The 16,080-nt window shown below is 38.5% G+C and overlaps 1 pseudogene; it reads left to right on the forward strand.

Moving 5' to 3' along the window:
• Window positions 1–900: 900 nt before the first annotated feature.
• LOC124102376 (DNA-directed RNA polymerases I, II, and III subunit RPABC5-like) lies at window positions 901–10,976 on the forward strand (annotated as a pseudogene).
• The last annotated feature ends 5,104 nt before the right edge of the window (window positions 10,977–16,080 follow it).

Here is a 16,080-nt window from a genome sequence, read left to right on the forward strand (position 1 = left end):
CCAGGAATATCTTCCCAGGAAGTAGGTACAAGGAGAACTCCTATTTTACAGATGAAAAAATGGAGGTGAACAAAAATTAAATAAACTGCCCAAAAGCACACTGCTACCACATGACTCAGACCCTGTGTTCAAACTAGCCAGTTCACTAGGAACTTGGGGGCTTAATGGCTATTCTAACATTTGTGTTCAAAACTTTTATTTAAGCTAAAGAGAGAGAGTGAGTCATCCTACTGTAGGTGCTTTTTTGACTTGAGTGTTCTAATTTCTCTTGTTCTCCCTGCAAATGTACAAACATCCTGGATGTTTGTGCGACTGAAGCTTCTGAAGTCAGACAGAAACATCCCTTACAGCACTTCCCATTATTCCGCCCTTAACCCCCCTGCAAACTCAATTCACTGCTGCCCTGCGTTGGTACCTAATATCTGGTGGCCAAAGATAACATTCGTCATTCTCTGCTGTTGTCAAGCCAGCTTACGTTTTGTGCATTTGAGGTTTGAGTAACAGTTACTAGAAGCCAATTTCTTTCCTAGATCAAATGAAGATAGAGGTATTTGGAGGAAGTGAAGCCCTGAAAGAAACTTCTGGTTTTGAAATCGTTGTGGTATTTGAGGAAGCATTATCCTTAAGTTCAAGTTAAAGACAGTTGCAACACCTCAGTCCAACTCAGAATGGTCTACTGCAGGAATGCCACCGATGCTTGCTTTACTCAGTGGTCGCTGTTGAAGGGGTCCAGTTGCCTTGTGACAAAAGAACAGACTGCTTCCCATCGGCCTTGAAGTTCTAACTGTAACTGTAGGCAGATCTGGAAAAAAAAAATTCTGGATCTATATATGATTTAACTTAAATAAAGTAAAATGAAAAAATTACTTCTGTTGATATTCTCACTTTCTTTTTGAGAAAATGTCTGACAACATTGGCTTCAGGAAAAAAGATCCCACAGACCATCTGTGCAAAGGGCTGTGTGAATGTGAACACCCCATGGAAGTCCACACAGATGCTGTTAGTGGGGGCCACTACAGAGAAACTTCCAGGTTTTTCGTTTAAATGAGTATGAGAAAATTGTGAAACGCTCTGCTAATTGGATGTGTAGAACTGGTTTGATGGGCTTGGATACATGCCTTTCCCAGTGGGGTTATTAGCTACAGGAGTACAGGGACTAAGGGCAGCCACACAGGCCAAGGCATTAATCCCACAGTAAGAACCAACTTATTTCATTCATCTGTACCCATTCTCAGGTCCTGCCCAAAAGGTCTTTCTTGAGATGCAAAAGGGAAAAGCTAGGTACTCAGAGGTAGAATGGAAAATGAGAGGCAATACTTTCTACATATTTTTGCACCCACTTGAGACATTTGAGATACCAATCCTCATTCAAAACACACACACACAAACACACACACTCACAAACACACACACAGAGGTATTAAAGTTACATTGGGAATGTGGTTTCAAAAGATGTAATTCCATTATATGCTAAACATTGGAAGCAAATAGTTGAGGCCTAATCCAAATCTAAGGGGAATCGCTCAGTTTGGGAGAATTTTCCCTCTCCTGAACACATATGAAGAAAAGCTCATGTTCACAATCATAATGGACTTTGAAATAAATGACAAATACCAATTCCTCACAAGTCAGGATCAAATGTATATTAATGAAGGGTGTGAATATAGCTTAGTGGTAAAACATTTATCAGTCACACATGGGGTCCTGGTTTTGATCCTCAGTATCACACACACTAAAACAAATCTAAAAATATAAAAATTAAGAGCATATGAATGTTCATCCTTTAATAAAGATGTATTACACAGTGTCATGTTTTCTCAATCATCATGAATAAAATTACTAGAACTAAAATGTTTACATAGGATGAAGAAGAAATTAATAAATCTGAATTATAATTCCTTTGTGTTATAGTTTAGATATTAGATATCCCTCTAAAACTCATGAGAAACAATGCAAGAAATTTAGAGGTGAAATGATTGGTTATGAGATCCTTAACCCAAACAATGAATTAATCCTCTGATAGGGATTAACTAAATGGTACCTGAAGGCAGGTAGAGGGTGGCTGGAGGAGGTGGAGCATTGCGGGTGTGCCTTGGGAGTGTATATTTTGTCCCTGAAGAGTGGAGCTATCTCTGGGTGCCAGGTGTTTTGCCTCATCCCAGACTCTGAGAAATAGAGTCACATCTAGGAACCGAGACCTCTGAAACTGTGAGCCCCAAACAAACTTTTCCTCTTCTAGAATTGTTCTTTTTTTAATTATTTTTTTATTTATATATGACAGTCAAATACATTACAATTCTTATTACACATATAGAGCACAATTTTTCACATCTCTGGTTGTATACAAAGTATAGTCACACCAATTGGTGTCTTCATACTTGTACTTTAGATAATAATATCCATCACATTCCACCATCATGCCCCCTCCCTTCTCTTCCCACCCCTCTGCCCTATCTAGACTTTGTCTATTCCTCCCATGCTCCCCCTCCCTACCCCTCCCCACCCCACTATGAATCAGCCTCCTTATATCAGAGAAAACATTCGGCATTTGGTTTTTTAGGATTGCATTATCTTCTCTAACTCCATCCATTTACCTGCAAATGCCATGATTTTATTCTCTTTTATTGCTGAGGATTATTCCATTGTGTGTGTGTGTGTGTGTGTGTGTGTGTGTGTGTATATATATATATATATATATATATATATATGGCTCAGTTGGTAGAGTGCTTGCCTTGTATACATAAGGCCCTGGTTCAATCCCCAGCACCACCAAAAAAAAAAAAAATCTAAAATTGTTCTTGTCAGGTCTTTTGGTCCCAGCAGTGAAAATCTAACCAAAACACTCAGCGGACAGAATCCCATATCTGAAAGTTCATTCATATTAATCTATAATTCAGGAATGAGAGGTGTCATTACATTCCTAATGAGTTCAACCAGAACCAAACCATTTCAAAAATAGCAAGGAGGGAAGTATAAAGCAGGGACTTTAGCCCTAGTTTCAGCATGGAGGGTATCACACAGCTTTTCTCACATTTTCCTCTGTGACTATGAGACAAGATGCCTAAGTATTTTGCTTGTTCTTTCAGTTGGATAAAACTTGTCAGAATCAAGTTTATATTTAGGCCTATTGTCTATGTTTGCAAAGGTGATATTACCATAGAGATGATCTGAGATGATTCTTTTCCAATATAGACTTTACATGGCAGTACTAAAGGAAAAATTCACTTTCTTATTTTGTTAAAAAAAAGTACTGTAGAGTTTTTATTCCAATAAATTTGTCGAAAGGCAGCAGAATGTTTGCTTTAGTGTTTAGTTGACCTGCTATCTAGACCCTCCTCCCATTCCCATTTGTTCTAACCACAAATGATAAAAGCCACATTTTCAATCCACCAGAAAATTGGAAATCATGACCCTAGCTTCAGAAATTAATTGGCCAAAGAATTTCTGGAGTGGGTCTATTTGAAGATAGACTTGAATAATCACTCTGCATGGTGAGTTTGCCATATACCATTTCTTATACATAAGGTGAAAACTCTAGATCACCATCACCATTTAAGATTGAGAGATTTGAATTTTAAATGTGTACCTTATTCTCTTCTGACTATGACAAATGATCACAAGTGAAATCACAGAAGTCAAAACAAAAAGAAATGAGCTATATAGTAGGCAAGAGCCTCTTTTAATCAAATAAAAATTTCCCTTAGCACTCTGCCATCTCTAGCAGATAAGCTCTCTCCCCATTTTCAAAGTGGTAAAGAATAGATTCCCTTCTGTGCTTCCCAGATTTTGTGCCCCTCTCTACGTAGAACTATGATTTAGAAATGCAATGGGTTAGGATTGACATTTGAATCATTCTTCCCTAAGGAGTTTGTGTTTCAATTTGGATGCATGATCTCATGCTTCCTGTTAGTCCACTTTGTAAACAGAACTGTTCCTCAGCAGTTGTCTTGTATGGGCAGTGAGTGAGCTCTGTCTTGTAAGCAAAATAAGAAGGGGAACCCTGCCTTCCCAAGTGCCCCTGTGGATCACCACAGCAACTGCCATGGCTCCACATCCAGTAAACCATGGAGAATATGAGGACCAATGGGAGGATTTCAAAGCGTGAACTATCCAGCAATATCTTTACAAGTTTCTATAACTATTAATCATAATAATAGAATAGCTAAAGTTTATATTCAGAATTTACTATGTCTCATGTATGGCATAAAATATTCTAAAGCATTAACTCATTTAATCTTCATAGTAAACTGGAGTGTGTATGTAGACGCAGTGGCTGAAATCCTTGTTATTGCTCTTTATCTCTCTCCACCTTCACAAAGTAGTGTAGGCTTGAGAAGAGAATGGCTTTTCAGTAGAATCACATGGAATACATAGCAGCCTTAGAAGGATAAGGAAAATAGAAAATGATACAGCAAGACCAAGCTCACCACAATAGCTGTCAACATTACACTCACCCTGTCTAGACAGCATGGCAATCATGTGAACGAAAGTGAAAAATGGGATAAAATGAAGGAAATGTTCCCTCCACCGAAAGGCCTTTTCTGACCACCCAGTCTGAAATTGCCCTGACTGCACCAAGCCCTCTGCCCTTACCTGCTGCACCTCACAGTTCTTATCCCTGGCCAGCACACTCTTTATTATTTTTTTTAATCATCTGTCTTGCAGAACTAGATTGCAATTCCATAAGATCAGGAATGGCAGGAAACTTGTGTCTCTGAGTCTGAAACAGGGCCTGGCACAGAGTAGGTATTCAATGAATATCTGTCAAATAAATGAATAAGAACAGATTTTAAGAAGAAACAAAAAAGAGTAATTGGGTGAGAGAAAGACTTTGGTGAAAAGAAAAAACAGCTGAGTTAAGGACAGAAAACTCACAGGCTCTTGGGGGAACACAGATGAAAGCTTCAATTACTTCCACCCCTCTGTCCCAGGCTACATTCTTGCAGCCACAATTAACATGACTTAGCAAAGCAACAGAAACATGATTCAGAAATATGCTGTTTCTGCCCTCACAAGAAGCCTCATTTCTCAAATACCCTCAGAGGCCAGAGAGGAGCCAAGGGCTGTTTTTGATTCACTTTCCTTCTAATGCCTAATGGCATCTGCAGACGTCATCTTCTCATTCTTATTGGTTGCTCAGTGTATCTGCAGTGAAAGCACTTCTGGCAGCATTTCTATTGCCAGGTACCAAGACCCAGGGATGAGGACAACCGGCAATACCCTGCCTGATGCCTCTAAGAAAATTGGTCAGATTATTTCTTTCCTCATTTGTTTAGCAAGCATCTACTATATATGCAGCCTGTGTTAGGCAGTGTCAGGAAAGCCAAGATGAAATGAGAGATCCTGTTTTCAGAAGCCTAAGGGATCCCACCAGGCTGCACCATTTTCAGTGAACACCTGTACAGAGTTTCTTCTGTGTAGAAGCAAGTGACAGTTTCTAATAAATCACCAAGGTTATTTTTCATTCATCTCACCAGCTGTATAGCAGCTTTCATGATACACTTTAATGTCATGGAAAATTTCCTGTGGATTGGATTGTCCTGTCCCCTCCCTTCTTAAAGCAGAAAGAGGAGGGTGGTGGAGGTACTAGGACATCTGGTATATGTGCCTGTGGAAAACAAGATTGAATACTTGATACTTTATGTTCCTTTCATTTCTGTATTTACTACCATGACACAGAGCATTAGTCATTTCCACAAATCTCCAGAACATAGGATTTTTTTTTTACAAATTTATGATTTTATGAAGCCAATTTTATAGTCTTACCTATCAAATTCATTTACCCATTCACGCATTCATTTATTTAACAAATATGCCTGAAGTTACTATTGCATTCTGAGCAGTACCCCACTCTCAAAGAACCTATAGTCTTGAGGGAAGGCACACATGCAAAATGTATCCAAAATCTGAACATTTCTTAACAACTTCAGGGCAACCACCCTGATCCAAGCCACTACTGCCTCTCATCTGGACTTTCCTAGTAGCCTCCAGCTGAATGTCCCTGTTGCATTTTTTGGTCTCCTATAGCTGACTTTCCATGCAGCACCTGAGCAAGTCTTTTAAAATGAAGTCAGTCCATTTCATTCCTCTCAGCAACCTCCAACAGATCCCCATACTGCTCAGAGTCAAATTTAAAATCTTTACAATGGACACATAGTAAGTATTAAACTAAATAGTGAATATAGGAAGAAGTCAAAGGGTGAACCCTGGAGAGCACTGATGTGGAAGAGAAAATTAATAAGAAAGAACAGGGGTCATAAAAGAAGGGCTAAGGAAGCAAGAGGAGAGCAGTGCCCTCGAAATCAAAGGGGGGGAAAAGGTCCGAGTGAGGGACAGCCAACAGTGTCTGCTACAAAGAGGTTGAGCAAAGCCTCAACTGAAAGAACCCACTAGATTTTGTACTCAGAAGGTGGTTGGTGATCTTAGCAAGAACAGCTTGGGCTTGGAGCAAGGCTTGGGGTAGGACGACTGATGATGGCAGAAGATGAGTCAAGCCATAGGGGGGCAAATAGTAGGTGTGGAAGGGCCACAGCCACTAAAGCCCTTTTTCTGAGAAACTTGATAGTAAAAAAATAAAATGTGGTGTGATAACTAGATGGGGATGGGAATGACAGATAGAGATAAGATTTTCTTTCCCTTTCCTTTTTCTAAGATAGAGTATATGAGAAGAACATGAGAATGCCTATAGGGTCAGGAGAAAAGCCAAGAGAGGGAATTATGGAAACTTGCCACAGAAGTGGTAGAAATGAGAAGCTCAGAGCACAGAGGAGCAGACTGGCCTCAGGTGGGGACAGGACAGCAGCTCTTCTGAGGACTGGAAGAAAAGGAATTTAGATACCATTGATTATCACAGCACAGAGAAAGGAAATTGAGGTTGTATGTCCCTGGGATCCTCAATTCTCCCTGTTAAAGTAAAGGTAGCATCAGATTCCAAGGGGGGGTCGGATAGATGGAAGATTGGGAAGCATGATGAAGTTGGGAAATTTCATAGTAAGAAAGAGAGAGAGAGAGATGATGAGAGATCAGGGTGGATCTGTTAAACTGTGATACATTAATACAGATTATCATACATCTGTTCCAAATTTGCATGCTTAAATTATGCAAAATATATGTTTTTAAAATATACAAAATCTCTCCAGAATGTGTTTAGTCTCACATTCAGCCAGAATGTGTTCCCCTCTGCCACCCACTGGATTTATTACTCTTGTAAGAAAATGAGTCCTCAGAATTGAAAGCCTACGAGAGTTACCAGAAGTGCTTGTTGAAATCACAGATTTTTGGACCCTTGCCCCAGGAATTCAGGTTTAAAGGAACAACCCAGATAATTCAGATGCAAATGATCTGAGCACCCATAATGAGATGTGTTGCCTTGAGTGGCCTTGAGCAGCTCTGGAGTTTGTCAAAATAATCCAGTGTGAGGGCTTTTCAGGACTTGGCTTCATCTGTTAAGATGAAGAAAGATCTGAGATGCTTCCTTACTCTTTCTTCTTCCTCATATATAACTTTCACCCCTTCACCATTTCCTTGTCCATTTATATCATTTCTCATACTTCCAAAGACTGGCTTAGATTTCCTATTTTCCTTCCTAGTCTATTTAAGAATAAGGCTCTCTATTCTATCCTTTGACTCCTCCCCACTCACACACACTTAGCAAGTTTGTGCAAAATATTAATTTAGTATCTAATTATTAAACCTATAGAATCTTAGATTTATCATTCTCCTGAATAAATTATATAGTGCTCCTTAAAGGAGGGAATTCAAAAAAGAAGAAGAAGGGGAAGGAGGAGGAGGAGAGAGAAAGGCAAAGACCTGAGAGACTTCAAAAAATGTGTTTAAAATATTTTTGTGTGTTAAATTGTGTTTGATAAGGGAACAAAGGTTAGGATGAATAAGGAGAAGTGATGAATCTAGAGAAAAGTGGAAAACCTTCGTGTGGAAGAATGATATAGGCAAGATATCTGAATATTTGTATATTTGTATAACTTCCAGTCTCTGGAGTTATCATTAAGTAAAGTTACATTGTATTTGTATTCTCAAGTTTTCTGTCAGGAAAAAAATTACTAAGGGCCAGGCGTGGTGGCGCATACTTGTAATCTCAGAGCTCGGAAGGCTGAGGCAGGAGGATCATGAGTTCAAAGTCAGCCTCAGCAACAGGGAGGCACTAAGCAACTCAGTAAGACTCTGTCTCAAAATAAAATTTAAAATATGGCTGGGGATGTTGCTCAGTGGTCGAGTGCCCCTAAGTTCAATTCCCAGTACCCCCCACCAAAAAAAAAAAAAAAAATATATATATATATATATATATATATATATATATATATATATACACACACGCATATATATATACACACACACGCATATATATATACACACACACATATATATATTGCTAAAGTACACGCTATTTTCAATGTTGTAAATAGAGATCCTACTCTTTCTTCATTAGTTCATCTTCTAAAAGAACAAGTGTTTGTGTGCATGTGTGCATGTGTGTATAACAATTGTAAAAAGAGTAGATCAACATAACATAATCAGCTGTTTATGCTAATACCATTCAATCTTTATGGAGTACCTACTAATTGCTCATTCAAATATATTTATTAAACGCCTCTTATGAACTGGCCATTAGAACCCAAAGGATGTCAAAGAAAGAAAGTTACTAAACTTATTCCTCAAATTCCAGTCTAGTTGGGGAGACAGAGACATGAATGAATTATAATATGTGGTTGAACAGAATAGTTGCTTTAAACACATGTGTGCAACGTGTGCAGTACCTATAATGGCAGGTAGAAATGGGTGAAAACTGTTCCACTTTATGATGGTGGATTCAATTCTAACCACAAAGTTATATACAACTATGGGTTATTATCATGTAACTATGATGTTGTGGGACATGATTGCTTATTCCAGAATGATGTTATTTTCTATAAATTTGCATCAGATATTTGTATCAGACATATGGAAAATAAGGATCTCTACTCCTATACCATAAATGTATTTATTAGAATGTTCACAGAATCATTTACAAAACAAAAACTCAGAACAAAAAAATAGAGGCATATCAACCATAGTATGAATTTTTTTAACTTTGGTTACTATGCTATGCTATTGAGGTGAAATTATTGAATTTCAGCCACATGAAACATTATGATATCACAGGAATACTATGTTGAGTAAAAAAAATCTAAAAGTAGAAAACATTTATTTTATTTCTTCTACAAAAAAATGCAAAAACATGAAAAATCACCAGATGTCGAACTACAAAGGACTATAGGAGAACGATGAAAATTCAATATAATGATTCCTCTGAGAGCAGGTTAGAGGGGAGACTTAGGGTGAGATGCATGGGATTTCAGAGGATGGCAGTATTCGTTTAGTTAAGCTGAATGGGAGGAGTACAAGAGATTTGCTGAATCATTTTTTATAACTCACATTCAATGAAATCAATTTAAAATAGAAAATTATATACGTGGGGGGCCTTCAAAGAAGATACAGCATTCTCTTTGTTTTCATATTCACCTTGCTTCTAAACTAGAATGAATAAAAATCAGATTTAAAATCTGCTTTCACCAGTGAATGCTATTCACTGCCTGTTGTAATAAACACAATCTTATCACAACGTCAATAGACCACTCCCACAGAGGCCAGTGCACATGCCCCTGGTACTTACACTTTATGCCCAGTTTGTCTTGTACTTACTTGGGAGTCTGCAGCTATGTGGGAATGCTTAATTAAATTAAAGTGCTAGAATTGTTTTTAAAAGGCATTTAACGCCTCTCTTTTCTATATCCTTTGGGCACCAACAAGGTATTGAGTGTCTATTATGTTCAAGCCTTGAGAATGCACTATGAAGAAATATCATCTCTATCACCCAGACAGACCCAGAGAAAATTTTTAAAGGAGATCAGATTTTAATTGAGCCTTGAAAAAATGAACCAAATCTGTGGGGGGAAGAAGAGGTGAGAACAGGGGTGAGACCTTTACTGAAGACTACATAAAATGTCTAGGCAAGAGTCAGCAAATAGCTTAACTCATCCCAAGAGGAAGGGGAAGGGGGCCTGCTAGGGACTGAGGTCTGAGGGGACATGTGTACTAACAGGATTTTCCATTTTACCTCACAAGCTATAGGGAACCCACTGAGTTGTTAAAGAAGGGCAGTCATGATCAGACTTGTGCTCAAGAACGGGCCCTGACTTCAATTTGAAATATAGACTGAAGGGGAATCAGACTGTGTTAAGGTAGGGAGACTAGTTCAAAGGCTGCAATGGTCATCCAAGAAGGGAGTAATGTTGCAGCTACTAAGGCATTGACTGTGGGCCTAGGAAAAATGTGGGGGTGGGGGAGTGGGGAGGGTAACACAATTATTAAGAGGGAAGAATTTATGAAGTTTAATTACTGAATGGATTAAGGGGCAGTGGGTAGACAAGGAGCAGAAGTCCTGAAAGATTCCTAGTTTTCTGATAAAAAAAAAAATTTTTAGAAAGATTCTAAACAAATTCAGTGTTTTTTCTATGACTTAAAAATTTAAATCACTGGTATTTTCTCAAATCTTCAAAGACAAAGAGAAAACTGTACTGTACACTTGTACTTTGAACTTGTTAAAATATTCTGTTCAAAAATCACATGTTGGAAAACCATCATTGTGAACAGTGGTGGTACTGAGAACGAAACTTCTGCAGGGGTTAAGTGGTTGTGAAAAAAATAGAGATGATTCATTGATAGACATGCTTGAAATATGGTAAATGTGGCCTAGCCGCTCACCGCCGCCACCAAGGTCATCCCGGTGCACTGCTGCTTCACCTGGGCAAGATGGTGGACAACGAGTGTGAGGCCACCCTGGGGATGCTGCAGACCCAGTACACTAAGGGGACGCCCTGGATGCTCTGGGCCTGAAGCTCTACTGCTGTCACCATATGCTGCTGGCACACGTGGACCTGAATGAGAAGCTGCTCAGCTATGTGCCTCAGGAGAAGTAGCTGCTGGAGCTGCCTTCCTGTTCTGCTGACCATAGATGGTGTCACGCCAAGGTCATGAACAGTGTCACACCGAGCTGAGGCGTTATGTGGTTGGGAACAAGGCCTGGCTACAGCCATGTGCCTCCCATGCCAGAAGGAACTCTTCAGTAAAGGTCTTAAGAATTAAAAAAAAAATGAATGATAGATTGATAAGTAGATAAATGATTGGCTGACATAAGATAGTAAATCTGAGAGAGAGAGAGATGATAGATAGGAAACCATGTGGTACCCCCCCTAGCACTGATACTACTGATTCCTTCCACTGCTGACAATTCCCTCAGCTTCCCTAAGCAGATTCAATTTCAACTGTGATTTCATTAGCAAAATCAGATGGTCAATATGAAATTTAATGAACAGAGAAAAAAATGTAATATTGCATTACTTTAAGGAACATTTGTTAAGTACCCTTGATGCTGTGCTAGTTACTGGAGAAAGATAAGTCATTCAAGGAGTGGGAGAAGTTAGCATCAGCACAGGATGAGACAGAGTGGAGGAAGGATAAAGGGCTCTTGGAGTGGAGAATCTTAGCAGATCAACAGTAAAGAACTTACTGTTCTCTGATTATTACAAATACTAATTTCTTAATAGTTAGCATGTTTTGAAATGCCCGCTATGAGCCAAACTCTGTGAATGTGATTTATGTACACAATCTCCAGAAAGAACAGGACACCAAAAATTACTTTTAATAGATTCTATCTCTTTTCCCACCAAATGACCTTACCTACCCCAACACTGCTCTAATTAATTACATGGTGATTTATTTGGAGCTCATACATTTCTGTTTGACTAAGCAAGAGTACTTTTGCAGTTCTCAAATTTCTCCCCTTGGCTATGATTATCCAAAGCACATAATTATGTTACTGGGAAAAAAAGAAATAAAAGATAACCTTTTAAAAGGTACACATTTAAATTAGGCTAATTGCAGCACCTAATTTATATTGCTTCCATTAATGATGGCTTTACCTCTTACTGAACAAGATTTTAAGAAAACATTAACAGATTGCAAACCCTGCCCATACCTTTGTGCTCTAGTTAACAGCCCAGCTGAACATTAACCACATTCTAGTGGTTTTACATAGGACAGAGCCCAGGGCCACTTGGAGCAGAATTTTCCATCAATGTGTCCTCCACGCATCATCCTATTGGTCCTTTCAGATGCCTAGTGTGGAGGCAAAACTGGATGAATTTCTCAAGGGCACAACCTTGAGAAATTGGCTTCGCCAATGCTCTGTGCCACATGGCTTGTGGAGAGACATAATGTGGATGTTACAGGTTTGTATGGAGGCAGGTCTGGACTGAAAGACATTTTCTATCTCAAATTGTCTTAGCTCTTATGTGACAGATGTCTATGAGAGCAACTATGAGAAGATTTCCTGTTTTACACTTTACATATATTTTTAATCAACTCACAGAAGCAAGTTTTTATGAACTGCGAATCTATCTAACCCTAGGACTGTACTCCAGCTACTATGTACAGAAGTTGTTTTTACAACATCCATCATTTTCCCAACTAAACTGCAAGTTCCTTCAAGGCAGGAAATATGCCTCATATTTATTCTGCAACTCCCAATGTGCTGCACATGAGATATGGACAAAATATCTCGACACTGGGCTCTGCAACTTACCATCTGAGTATCTTAGGCAAAACCCCTTCTCTAAGCTTAAATTTTTGCATGTGTAAAGGGGAAAGTACCTTTTGAGGGCTAAAAGAGATCATAATGCTCTATAGACCACATTAGTGAACAAATATCATCTAAACTGTGTTGATAGTTTGTGTTTCACCAAGTGCTATACTCAAATAAGCTTGTATAATCCTTCTGCCGCTGATGATTAAAAGTAATCATTGATGATGAGTCTTCATGTCTTATGACAAACTTCTCAGAGTAGGAAATTCTGAAAGGGGAAAAATATGTTTTACATGATTCTCCTGTGTGGCCATCATCTTGTATGTTTTGATAATGATCACAGTGACATTACCAAATATCCCCAGAGATTATAATGCTACTGAAATATATGATGTTGACCAAAAAAACTCAAGATATTCTCATTTAAGATGTCTATTACAATTAGAAAGAAAAAGTGCAGGAACTATTTATGTTCACAGACAAAGTGGAGAAAATGCATATAAGAATGAAAGCATTAAGGAATTAATGTTTCTAAAGTGACATTCATCTATAAAACAAATTTCTGTTTATAAAATTGTATCCCTGGACTAAAATAGAACTGTATTTCAGTGACTTTGTAACATTCATTTGCTTTCTATTAATTTCTTTTCTTTTTTACATATACATTAAATTATTTTTTTTAATTTTTTATTGTGGGTTGTTCAAAACATTACAAATTTCTTGACATATCATATTCCACACTTTGATTCAAGTGGGTTATGAACTCCCACCTTCACCCCATACACAGATTGCAGAATCACATCAGTTACACATCCATTGATTTACATATTGCCATACTAGTGTCTGTTGTGCTCCGCTGCCTTTCCCATCCTCCACCCTCCCCCCTCCCCACCTCTCCCCTCCCCTCCCCTCCTCTCTCTCTACCCCCTCCACTGTATAACCCTGAGGGTCTCCTTCCATTACCATGCAATTTCCCTTCTATCTCCCTTTCCCTCCCACCTCTCATCCCTGTTAAATGTTAATCTTCTTCTCATGCTCTTCTTCCCTACTCTGTTCTTAGTTACTCTCCTTATATCAAAGAAGACATTTGGCATTTGTTTTTTAGGGATTGGCTAGCTTCACTTAGCATAATCTGCTCTAATGCCATCCATTTCCCTGTAAATTCTATGATTTTGTCATTTTTTAATGCAGAGTAACACTCCATTGTGTATAAATGCCACATTTTTTTAATCCATTCGTCTATTGAAGGGCATCTAGGTTGGTTCCACAGTCTTGCTATTGTGAACTGTGCTGCTATGAACATCGATGTAGCAGTGTCCCTGTAGCATGCTCTTTTTAGGACTTTAGGGAATAGACCAAGAAGGGGAATAGCTGGGTCAAATGGTGGCTCCATTCCCAGCTTTCCAAGAAATCTCCATACTGCTTTCCAAATTGGCTGCACCAATCTGCAGTCCCACCAGCAATGTACAAGTGTACCCTTTTCCCCACATCCTCGCCAGCACTTGTTGTTGTTTGACGTCCTAATGGCTGCCAATCTTACTGGAGTGAGATGGTATCTTAGGGTGGTTTTGATTTGCATTTCTCTGACAGCTAGAGATGTTGCGCATTTTTTCATGTACTTGTTGATTGACTGTATGTCCTCCTCTGAGAAGTGTCTGTTCAGGTCCTTGGCCCATTTGTTGATTGGGTTGTTTGTTCTCTTATTGTCTAATTTTTTGAGTTCTTTGTATACTCTGGATATTAGGGCTCTATCTGAAGTGTGAGGAGTAAAGATTTGTTCCCAGGGTGTAGGCTACCTATTTACCTCTCTTATTGTTTCTTTTGCTGAGAAAAAACTTTTTAGTTTGAGTAAGTCCCATTTGTTGATTCTAGTTATTAACTTTTGTGCTATGGGTGTCCTATTGAGGAATTTGGAGCCCGACCCCACTGACTGTAGATCGTAGCCAACTTTTTCTTCTATCAGACGGCCCGTCTCTGATTTGATATCAAGCTCCTTGATCCATTTTGAATTCACTTTTGTGCATGGCGAGAGAAAGGGATTCAGTTTCATTTTGTTGCATATGGATTTCCAGTTTTCCCAGCACCATTTGTTGAAGATTCTATCCTTCCTCCATTGCATGCTTTTAGCCCCTTTATCAAATATAAGGTAGTTGTAGTTTTGTGGATTGGTTTCTGTGTCCTCTATTCTGTACCATTGGTCCACCCGCCTGTTTTGGTACCAGTACCATGCTGTTTTTGTCACTATTGCTCTGTAGTATAGTTTGAAGTCTGGTATCGCTATACCGCCTGATTCACACTTCCTGCTTAGCATTGTTTTTGCTATTCTGGGTCTTTTATTTTTCCATATGAATTTCATGATTGCTTTCTCTATTTCTACAAGAAATGCCATTGGGATTTTGATAGGCATTGCATTAAACCTATAGAGAACTTTTGGTAATATCGCCATTTTGATGATGTTAGTTCTGCCTATCCATGAACAGGGTATATTTTTCCATCTTCTAAGATCTTCTTCTATTTCTCTCTTTAGGGTTCTATAGTTTTCATTGTATAAGTCTTTCACCTCTTTTGTTAGGTTGATTCCCAAGTATTTTATTTTTTTTGAAGATATTTTGAATGGAGTGGTTGTCCTCATTTCCATTTCAGAGGATTTGTCACTGATATACAGGAATGCCTTTGATTTATGCGTGTTGATTTTATATCCTGCCACTTTGCTGAATTCATTTATTAGCTCTAATAGTTTCTTTGTAGAGCCTTTTGGGTCTGCTAGGTATAGAATCATATCATCTGCAAATAGTGATAATTTAAGTTCTTCTTTTCCTATTTTTATGCCTTTAATTTCTTTCAACTGTCTAATTGCTCTGGCCAGTGTTTTGAGAACTATGTTGAAGAGAAGTGGAGAGAGAGGGCATCCCTGTCTTGTTCCAGATTTTAGAGGGAATGCCTTCAGTTTTTCTCCATTCAGAATGATGCTAGCCTGAGGCTTAGCATAGATTGCTTTTACAATATTGAGGTATGTTCCTGTTATCCCTAGTTTTTCTAGAGTTTTGAACATAAAGGGATGCTGTACTTTGTCGAATGCTTTTTCCGCATCTATCGAGATGATCATATGGTTCTTATTTTTAAGTCTATTGATGTGGTGAATAACATTTATTGGTTTCCGTATATTGAACCAGCCTTGCATCCCAGGGATGAATCCTACTTGATCATGGTGTACAATTTTTTTTATATGTTTTTGTATCCGATTCGCCAGAATTTTATTGAGGATTTTTGCATCTAGGTTCATTAGAGATATTGGTCTCTAGTTTTCTTTCTTTGAAGTGTCTTTGTCTGGTTTAGATATCAGGGTGATGTTGGCCTCATAGAATGAATTTGGAAGTTCTCCCTCCTTTTCTATTTCCTGAAGTAGCTTGAAAAGTATTGGTATTAGTTCTTCTTTAAAG

This window comes from Marmota monax, unplaced genomic scaffold (assembly GCF_021218885.2).
Source record: "Marmota monax isolate L192 unplaced genomic scaffold, Marmota_monax_Labrador192_F-V1.1 WCK01_AAM20220418_F8-fsc00147, whole genome shotgun sequence".
Lineage (NCBI taxonomy): Eukaryota > Metazoa > Chordata > Mammalia > Rodentia > Sciuridae > Marmota > Marmota monax.